This window comes from Octopus sinensis, linkage group LG2, assembly GCF_006345805.1.
Source record: "Octopus sinensis linkage group LG2, ASM634580v1, whole genome shotgun sequence".
NCBI classification, from domain to species: Eukaryota; Metazoa; Mollusca; class Cephalopoda; order Octopoda; family Octopodidae; genus Octopus; species Octopus sinensis.
The window spans coordinates 12,687,137-12,698,836 of record NC_042998.1 but is presented as its reverse complement, the minus strand read 5'-3'; positions in this window follow the sequence as shown (position 1 = coordinate 12,698,836).

Genomic DNA, 11,700 nt, shown 5'->3' with positions numbered 1-11,700 from the left:
CTCCAAGCTCAACGCCGTTACTGGGAGTATTTTTGTTTTTTTTATTCATTCTTTTTATTCTCCTAATGAGAGATTTTTTTTCTCTCTCTTAGAAAATTATTTCTGTTGGTACTTGTGAATTTCGTCGGATCATGTTTTGTGCATGTGCAAATGACAATGTTCTGAAAGTGCTGCCATATTGCTTCAGTGTCAGAATAACTGTGAGTGTAGGAACAGTCGATAAGTGACAGATCTTTTTTTTTATAACTCTCCAGTCTGCTTAGCAAAAATTGATGCAATGAAACGAGACTGACTGCTTTGGATTTAGCATGCAGGAAACGAAGGTTGTGGAGTAGTATGTCGTGGTTAAAGAGAATTGTTTTTCCAACTAAAATGTCATGGATGGAGCTAGAGTGGTTTGTTAATATTTGATCCAGTATACCTTTGTTTTGCCTTGTTTCAAGTAGAAGTTGGGTTAGTAAAACTTCATACTTTAAATTAAATAGTAATTCCGCTGCAGCTTGTCTGATATAGTGCAGTTACCTAGCTTCAGTGTATTTGTAACCCAGCTCGTATAAAGGAGGTAATAATCACCCATCATCAATACGTTCGAGGAGTGGTACTTTTGGAGTAGGACTTGATTTTGTTGAGGCACTCTTCAAAGAACTGTAGAGGAGTTTGGGGAGGCCTGTAGCGGGCGATATTGGTTATGTCGTTGATTTGTTGAATAGTAATATGGATTTCCTGTAGCCAATGGGAAATATGTCCTTGGCATCCATGGTAAAGAAATCATGGATCAAAATGGCTGCTTCTAATGTTTGTTTATATCAAATATAACTATTTATTAACGTAAAGATAGATATGTAGATAGCATTACTTATACATAGAAAGGCACACTTACACACACTCACATACGCACAAACACTCACTCTCTCTCACACACACACACACACACACACCACACACACACACACACACACACACACTCACACACATATATTAATCAATGAAGTTCCAAAATAGTCTGATATGCACGTTTTATTATTTGCAAATTTTTTCAATTTTAAACTTTTACAAATTTAAACTTTTGCAATTATGTAATATTGAATCGAACCAGTAATTTCATCCGTTACGCAGTCATCAGACAACAGTCGTCAGTTGTGGAACACGACTGTCCCTACATAAACCTGATGATTGTGTAATGCATGAAAGTACTAGTATATTTCAATATTGTAAAATAGTAAAATTTTAAAATGTTAAACATTGCAAATAATAAATTGTGCAAATCAGACCAAGTTGGAATTTCATTGATTAATATATTCTTCTATACACAATCATACAAAGTCGGATATATATAGACAGATGTATCTTTATACGTGTCTATTCTCATAAATTTACTTTTTCAACCAACATACGTATACACAAACACAAACGCATACACACACTCACACACACACAAACAAACACGCATGCTCACACACACACATATATGTACGCCTGTATACATCTATAGTGTTTTTATATTTGTGCTTCTTTACCGTTTTGTTTTTCTCTCTTTTTCTTTTTTAGTCTATGTACGCAGCCGCATGTGGTCACGTATGAAATGTCTATGTATTTGGAAAGCGACTATATATTCACAAATATATTTCTTACTTCGTTACACGTTTTTTTTTTCTTCTTCAGATATCTTTTATTCCTTATTTTGCGTTTGAAATGTTAATGACTATATGTAGGTCTTTTTCACAATATTTATTACTTACGCATTTATTAAAACACAGGAAATATATTTTGTCTTCATAATCTTATAGTAAATATCAGAACCAGATATTCATCAACTAGTAAAGTTCTATTCAATCAACTGATGTGATATATATCTGAGTAGATAAATATCATTTCTATATTCATAAATATAGTTAATGAGAATATTTTTCATGCTAAACCTTTAGGGGTTCCCTGGGTCATACAAAATATACATTTGAGAAAGTTGACAACTGGTGACATGGACCCCATTCTAAATATAACACTAGTTAATCAGAATGTATTTACACAACATCTCAATTTCCTAGTAATAAACATTACCCCGTCCTCAGATTATTGGATAGTCATTCGATGTTTTGTATTCCAGGAATTCCCTATGGTCGCTTAAGTAGACTTATAGTTCTACTGCAGCAAAAAATAATCAACGAATCGTCATTATTTCTATTAAATTGATTAAAGGCGGTGAGTTTGCAGAATCGTTAGCTCGCCGGATAAATTGTTTCGCAACGTTTCTTCCGACTTTATATTCCCAGTTGAAATTCGAAGTTGATTTTTGCCTTTCATCTTTGCGGGTTCGATAAAATCAGCACCAGTTGAGTACTGGGATCGATGTAATCGATTTGACTCTCTCCCTAAAACTGATGGTGTTGTGTCAAAATTTGAATATAAAGGCAACGACTAGACAGAATCGTTAGCACGCCAGACAAAACCATTAGCAGGATTTCTCCCGTCTTTACGCTTTGCGTTCAAATTTTCCCAAGGTTGACTTAAGTTTTCATCCTTTCACGGTCGATGAAATAATCACAAGTTGAGCACTGTGATGGATATAATTCAATAAACCCCACCTCTTCCCAAATATCAGGCTTTGCACCTATAGTAGAAAAGGTTATCAAATCGATTAATATTAGTTTTTGTGAAATCTTTTCAATACTTATTTTATTTAATCAGTGTTACGCCTCGCAATGAAATTCTTTCTTCATTTTAACTGTATATACGCTTACTTTTTTGCATATATAACTCATATATATATATATATATATATGTGTGTGTGTGTGTGTAGGTTATGAGAGGTAATGGTGTCAGTAAGACTTAAAGTTATCAGGTAATGCTGAGTAAGTGCTATGGATAGATCATAGTTAAGCTCCAGGTTCGGTGATTATGCGAATAAGGAGTCCAATGTAGGTCATATATCAGCGTGTATATACATAATTCTTTTTTTCAGAATGAGGTAAAAAAAAACCAAGGCTGTGAAGATTTAAGAACATTTATAAATCTTCTAAAATCTTCACAGCGTTGGTTTTTATCTCATTCTCAAAAAAAGTTATATATATAATTAGAATTTCGAAAACATCAGATTCTTACTTGGAATATTTATCGACTACATTACCTACATAACACTTAATACGATATCGTTTTGCAAATGTAATATTAACTCGATATTTAATATTTTTTCCGAAACAGACTTTGCACCGAATAAATATAATTTTCTGACATTTTCTCATTGGCATACGGTTAACATATAGTTTCATACACCTGTTTTAATAGATCTAATCGTTTACTACTATGAATTACATTTTATATTATGTATATCACTGCAGTTTTTTTTTATTGTTCTCTCATAAACTTGTATGTGTACAAAAAATAATTTAAATGTTTATAATCTAGAATATACTATGATGAATAAGCAAAAGTTTTAGCGCAGGTGTTTCTTTTATAAATATTTTTACTTGAAGATAAGCGTTGGAAATCCTATGCAGTTCGATATTTTCTATCTATCAGTTTCATATTATCTATTATAATTTTATATATATCTGTTAATAGATATATGAAACAGAAGCAACAATCAGCAGAACTGATAAAGTAGAGAGGTAATAGAGTGATGAACTGATTATTTTGTATTGCTTAAATTTATCCGTTTCGTCAGTAGGATGCAGGATTTAACATTTACACTTACAAAATAATATTCGTCATAATAAGCGGAAAGAAATACTGTTGTACATCTATACGTAGACACTTAGATAAGTTTCCAACAGTATTGGTTCCGGTCATGACTAAATTAATAGCACTCTCTGGAAAAGTCATTTAGTGATTTTCCATATTCTTTTCTACCTTAGGCACAAGGCCCGAAATATTGGTGGAGGAAGCAAGTTGATTATATCGATCCCAATACGCAACCGGTACTTAATTTATTGACCCCGAAAGGATGAAAGGCGAAGTCAACCTCGGCGGAATTTGAACTCAGAACGTAAAGACAGACGAAATACTGCTAAGCATTTCGCTCGGCGTGCTAACGATTCTGCCAGCTCGCTGCCTTAATGATTTTCCATATTGCAGTCATTCTTTGGACCTCACTGCCTATTGAAATAGTGAATTATTTTTGCAGAGTGTTGAGGTGAAATAATTGTCATAGTATTGTGATGCGGAGTGAGCTTCATTTTTGTAGAGGACGGAGTTTATGGAGAACATGCCTTCGGAAAATTTTAAAGTTCATGCCAATACCATTTTGGAAATACTGTTAGAAAGTTCTCTACATGATACAAATGATATAGCACTCATTGTAGTGTTGGAGGAAATAAATATGAGCTTCTTGAACTGATCCTGGTAATCAAGATTTATCATGTCGTCTATTGTTTTTCTGTGTAAGATTAATCTTTGGGTGCTTCAGTTTTTATAACATTTTGTTTTCTATAAGGAGATCGCATTGTACTACAGTTTTCAGAGTAAGGACTAATGACGGTAGAAAAGAGACTGATATTGATAGAAACGTCTCTAAACCGCGAATTCTAAAGAATTTATCTTTCTAAGTGGTTGCTTGTATTTAGTTTTGTTCGTGGACAATAGTGGAGTGTGGTGTGAACATATATTTATGAAAATGACCATAAATAACTGCGATGATGAATAGATGCTGCTTGGTATGCGAGAGTGTGAAAGACCATCTAGCAAGTAAAAGGTCGTGGGTGATTGCATTCCAGTTAGCAAAGTGAAGATCAATAAGGTCAAAAGTCTATGGCTGGAGTGAGATCATGTATCACTTTTGGCAGCAGAGAATTATATTGTGATCGGAAAGAAGAGCTTTTCTTTTCTATTTTTTTTTCTGGCCACTGCAATATTGAGAAGAGTGTTAGTCTGTTTACTTAACACTAAGTCTAATGTAGAGCGGCGAGCTGGCGGAATCGTTAGCACGCTGGACGAAATGCTTAGCGGTATTTCGTGTCTTACGTTCTGAGTTCAAATTCCGCCGAAGCCGATTTTGCCTTTCATCCTTTCGGGGTCGATAAATTAAGTACCAACGTGGAGGTACATGGCCTTGTGATTAGAGCAGCGGACTCGCGGTTGAGGGATCGCGGGTTCGAATCTCAGACCGGGCGATGTGTGTGTTTATGAGCGAAACACCTAAGCTCCATGCGACTCCGGCAGAAGGTAATGGCGAACTTCTGCTGATTCTTTCGCCACAACTTTCTCTCACTCTTTCCTCCTGCATCTTGCCGCTCACCTGCGACGGACCGGCGTCTCGTCCAAGTGGAGAACCTATACGCCAAGGAAACCGGGAAACCGGCTCTAATGAGCCACGCATGGCTCGAGGAGGAACAAACAAGACTAATTTATTTTTGTTAAACTTCGTTTGCACGCGTGCGAGTTGGGACAGGAAAGATTCTACGAATTTTAATAGTGATTTCACTGTTGATTTGTCTTCGGTTGAAATGCGCACGCATTTGATTTCAAGATATGAGTAGACCAATCAACACATGAGAAACTGATGTCGCTCATCATTAAAATTTTATTTGACTGACACCGTGTGATGGAAGACGTGTTCAAGTGACAATCTTTGAAACACAGTAGTGGCGCTTGAAGCAACGCTTAGAGCACAATTATTGCTGTTATTAGTTTGTTTCATACATTAACACTGACTCGCAAAAGATATTGGAGAATGAGAAATTTTTATCAGCAGCATATAAGTTGGGTAAGAAAAGACAACTCTCTTTCTTCTACCAATGTGCTCCGCTCGAATACCTCACTCTTATTTCAGCTTCCAAATGGTACTTGTCAAAGAAGTTCTTTAAAAGGATAAAGAAAGAAGTGCGATGAGGGTGATCGACAATACAATATTCACTGAATTGAATTTTCTATCATTTTGCAGTGTAGGACAGACTGATGCCTCGTGCATTCAGAGAATTGTTGAGACTAGAAAAGTGGTTTGATTACACGTTTTTAAGGGTTACGAAACAGACTGATGGCTTAATAGCAGCGAGGAGGGTAGCTTTTGTACTGAGGTAATGACAGGGATTGGTGCTTTATGATAGCCAAGGTACTTTAGTTTTCTGAAATAATTTTGCCAGGTTCCGCGCGGATAAAAAATAATTTAACTGATCAAGGATTATTTGGTGGCTGAGGTTATGTTTACACAGAGTTTTGCCGACTGTATTGATTTGCATCCACGGTAAGATCGTATGTTCACGTATCTCACCCAGGACTCTCCGTACTATTAAAATCAATGCTACCAGCAAACGGCAAGATCTCAATATAAACTTACTCTGTTGCAGCAGTACCAATACGTACTCATCTCACAACTCAGGGTTATAAGAAAGCACCCAGCGAGAGCAAAAACAAAATCAACAGGCTTGATTCCAATTTTGCCAAGAGTTGTGGTGGGAGAGGGAGAAAAGAGTGGTGGGAGATTGGTCACTGGCAGCGGGAGCGGTAACAGTTGAAGTTTTGTCTGGTAGCGTTGACTTTGGGGCAGCGTCGTTGGGGACGGTGAAATAAGGAGTGGTTGAAGTTAGTAGTAGTAGTAGTAGTAGTAGTAATTTTTAGTAGTTTAATGGAAGACAACAGCAGTAATGAAAATATCATTGGTGCGGGAGTGGCTGTGTGGATAGGCGCAGGAGTAGCTGCATGGTAAGTAGCTTGCTTACCAACCATATTCTGGGTTCAGTCCCACTGCGTAGCACCTTGGGCAAGTGTCTTCTTTCGGGCCGACCAAAGCCTTGGGAGTGGATTTGGTACACGGAAACTGAAGAAAGCCCGTCGTATATATGTATATATATATATATTTATATATGTATGTGTGTGTGTGTATGTTTGTGTATCTGTATTTGTCCCCCCCCACCAACATCACTTGACAACCGATGCTGATGTGTTTACCTCCCCGTAAATTAGCGGTTCGGCACAAGCGACCGATAGAATAAATACTAGGCTTGCAACGATATAAGTCCTGGGGTCTATTTGCTCGACTAAAGGCAGTGCGTCAGCATGGCTACAGTCAAATGACTGAAACAAGTAAAAGAGTTAAAGAGATGGTGGTGAGTCGACTGTGGCTTAGAGGTTATTGTTGTGGTGTGGAGGCGCAATGGCCCAGTGGTTAGGGCAGCGGACTCGCGGTCGTGGGATCGCGGTTTCGATTCCCAGACCAGGCGTTGTGAGTGTTTATTGAGCGAAAACACCTAAAAGCTCCACGAGCTCCGGCAGGGGATGGTGGTGATCTCTGCTGTACTCTTTCACCACAACTTTCTCTCACTCTTACTTCCTGTTTCTGTTGTACCTGTATTTCAAAGAGCTGGCCTTGTCACTCTCTGTGTCACGCTGAATATCCCCGAGGACTAGGTTAAAGGGTACACTTGTCTGTGGAGTGCTCAGCCTCTTACACGTTAATTTCACGAGCAGGCTGTTCCGTTGATCGGATCAACCGGAAACCTCGTCGTCGTAACCGACGAAGTGCTTCCATCCCCATTGTTGTGGTAGTCATTGTAATTGTTGTCATTTTGGCTACTGATTTGCTTCTTGGTGTAGTTGCCGTTGCTGTTCATAGTCGGCTGCGGTCGATAAAAAGATTTGAGTGAGTTTATCCACGTGCTTAATCATGGTACGACATGAAGTTGTAATTTGCTTCACTTTACTCTTTTACTCGTTTCAGTCATTTGTGGAGTATCATATGAAAATAGAGAAGAATATTGCTGTACTTTAGTTACTCTTTTACTCTTTTACTTGTTTCAGTCATTTGACTGCGGCCATGCTGGAGCACCGCCTTTAGTCGAGTAAATCGACCCGGTACTTATTCTTTGTAAGCCCAGTACTTATTCTATCGGTCTCTTTTGCCGAACCGTTAAGTGACGGTGACGTAAACATACCAGCATCAGTTGTCAAGCAATGCTTGGGGGACAAACACAGACACACAAACACACACATACACATATATATATATACATATATACGACAGGCTTCTTTCAATTTCCGTCTACTAAATCCACTCACAAAGCATTGGTCTGCCCGAGGCTATAGCAGAAGACACTTGCCCAAGATGCCACGCAGTGGGACTGAACCCGCAACCATGTGGTTGGTTAGCAAGCTACTTACCACATAGCCACTCCTTGAAAACTTGGTTAAAATATTGTGTATATTTGTTAATAGATATATTGTGCAGTTACGAATATTTGTCGATAGGACTTTGTATGTATACGGTACAAAATAACCCCAAAATTCCCAAAACTTAGAGATAGAGGATTCAAAATAAGAGAAACTTTCGTGGTTGTTCGGTTAAATTGCTAGCAAGCGACTTGAGAAATTGCCTCTGGACAGTCCGAAAGTCGCATCACAATTGTATCTAGATAGTTTCATCGATTGATAATAAAATAGATAAGTGATGAATAGAAAAGAGCAATCGTGAAGAGATTCAGGCAGCCAAACCTTGTGCAATTTTACCAATAGCTCTAAACTAGTGATTATATTATGTTTGGTTGGTGCATCAAAAAGAAAGTTAATCTCCCTGAAGCTATGTCTCTGTATCGCACTATAATTTGACGTATGTCTTTTTCATTTATCATTTCAAAGTAAATTGGGCAGAATTTGTTCATTTATGCGTTAAAACCTAATCGTCTGATGATAACAAAGTTATAGAGGACATCCCTATTTGATGGAGTATAAATGCTTAAGAGTTATGTGATATTTAATCTTTCTGTAAATCCATCCGGTGTAATATTAATAGAATCGAAGTGCTGTCTTTGTGGTTAACAATTTTATTATAGTTGAGGCTGTCATTAAAACACAAACACTTCATTTTAGAGTTAAAACATTCTCCTTTGTTATACACAGTTCGAACTAAATATACTGGGCTAAATCTAACGGCTTCAGGCCTAGTATCTTTACAACGAAATTAAGACACGGCTGAAGAAGCGCTACTCATATTGTCGAATATAATTTTGATATGGTACAGATGCTGAGGTCTTTCCCAGTCGACATATGCGCTATATCCAACGCTAAATAACGTATCTTGTCAAAATGAAATACAGCTGATAAATATTTTATTCCCTAGTTTAGTTTTGCCATTTCCTATAACTCAGCTCAAATCACGCCAGCTGAAATAACTCGGAAGTAACAAGTCTGAAACGAACTGTATATTTTAGAAGACAAACTGAAGTGTCATGCGTATCTCAAGTGTACACAGGAAGCCAATCTCTTTTCAGAATGAATAATGAAGGTGTCATCACTCAAATTTAGCCCCATCAATACATATACCGCTATATTAAATCCCTTGTCGTACTTAATTTCTAGTTTTTCAGTTTTTCTTTGAATATTTTTGATATTCACAGAGAGAAATAATCAGCTCTAGTTATTGTATATAATGTGAGATGAATTCTGTAATCATATTTCTTGATGACGTTTATGATATCCCGATATCGAGAGACTAATACGACACTTCATCACTACTTTTCGTTTCTTTCATCACCATAATGCTATTTTTTGTGTCCAAAATAGTCATGTACATCATAACATCCTATTTTTCTTCTAAAGTGCCCCTATATCTAGATATCTTAAGAAAATTGTAGACCAGTTTGTCCGTATCTTGTATGAGTTTTAGACCAAGAGTTATGTCCCCTGCTCTTCTGAAGCGGTTTTTGTTTGCTTCATTTACGCTAATGTAGCCGCACAATCTATGACAAATATCTTGCTTCATTTACATTAATATGAACCACAAAATCTATGACAAATATCTTGCTTCATTTACATTAATATGAACCACAAAATCTATGACAAATATCTTGCTTCATTTACATTAATATGAACCACAAAATCTATGACAAATATCTTGCTTCATTTACATTAATATGAACCACAAAATCTATGACAAATATCTTGCTTCATTTACATTAATATGAACCACAAAATCTATGACAAATATCTTGCTTCATTTACATTAATATGAACCACAAAATCTATGACAAATATCTTGCTTCATTTACATTAATATGAACCACAAAATCTATGACAAATATCTTGCTTCATTTACATTAATATGAGCCACAAAATCTATGACAAATATCTTGCTTCTTTTACATTAATATGAACCACAAAATCTATGACAAATATCTTGCTTCATTTACATTAATATGAACCACAAAATCTATGACAATATCTTGCTTCATTTACATTAATATGAACCACAAAATCTATGACAAATATCTTGCTTCATTTACATTAATATGAACACAAAATCTATGACAAATATCTTGCTTCATTTACATTAATATGAACCACAAAATCTATGACAAATATCTTGCTTCATTTACATTAATATGAACCACAAAATCTATGACAAATATCTTAACGTCATTCATAGTTGAGTTCATTTTTCTCTCAACTAGGCGCAGGAGTGGCTGTGTAGTAAGTTGATTGCTTACCAACCACAAGGTTCTGGGATTCCTTCCCACTGCATGGCACCTTGGGCAAGTGTTTTCTACTATAGCCTCGGGCCGACCAAAGCCTTGTGAGTGGATTTGTGAGACGGAAACTGAAAGAAGCCCATCGCATATATTTATATATGTATATATGTGTGTGTGTGTGTGTATACGTTTGTGTGTCTGTATTTGTCCCCCCAGCATCGCTTGACAACCGATGCTGGTGTGTTTACGTCCCCGTAACTTAGCAGTTCGACAAAAGAGACCGATAGAATAAGTACTAAGCTTACAAAGAATAAATGCTGGGGTCGATTTGCATGACTAAAGGCAGTGCTCCAGCATGGCCGCAGTCAAATGTCTGAAACAAGTAAAAGAGTAAAGAGTAAAGACTAACTACATCCCACTTTCTAATTTTGTCTTCGAAATTGATATCTGAGCGTAAGAATAGTTCACTCTCACTAATCGCCAAGATTGATTCATGTGATAACGACACCAAGTTATTATGATCATTCTCGCTTCCACAGTTCATTAAGTTTATTCGTTTTCCAGTCGCTCATCAAATATCTTCAAGATGCAGTAGTTCTTTAAACTTTCATGCACCATCAAAGTCTTCTGCATCATCTTCAATGTCATTATCACCCGTGTTTCCCAGACCGGGCGATGTAAGTATTTATTGAGCGAAAACATCTAAAGCTCCACGAGGCTCCGGCAGGGGATGGTGGTGATCCCTGCTGTACTCTTTCACAACTTTCTCTCACTCTTACTTCCTGTTTCTGTTGTACCTGTATTTCAAAGGGTCGGCCTTGTCACTCTCTGTGTCACGCTGAATATCCCCGAGAATTACGTTAAGGGTACACGTGTCTGTGGAGTGCTCAGCCACTTACACGTTAATTTCACGAGCAGGCTGTTCCGTTGATTCGGATCAACCGGAACCCTCGTCGTCGTAACCGACGGAGTGCTTCCATCCATCACCCGTGTTTTCAGTGAACATAAGCACATCAGTTCTCATCCAAGTCCTCAATGTTGTTCATACACATACACTTTTACTCTTTAAATTGTTTCAGTCATTTGACTGTGACCATGCTGGAGCACCGCCTTTAGTCGAATCAAATCGCCCCCAGGACTTATTCTTTGTAAGCTAAAGTACTTATTCTATCGGTTTTTTTTGCCGAACCACTAAGTTACGGGAACTTAAACACACCAGCATCGGTTGTCAAGTGATGTTGGGTTGACAAACCCAGACACACAAACATATACGCACACATACATATGTGTATATATACATATATATATA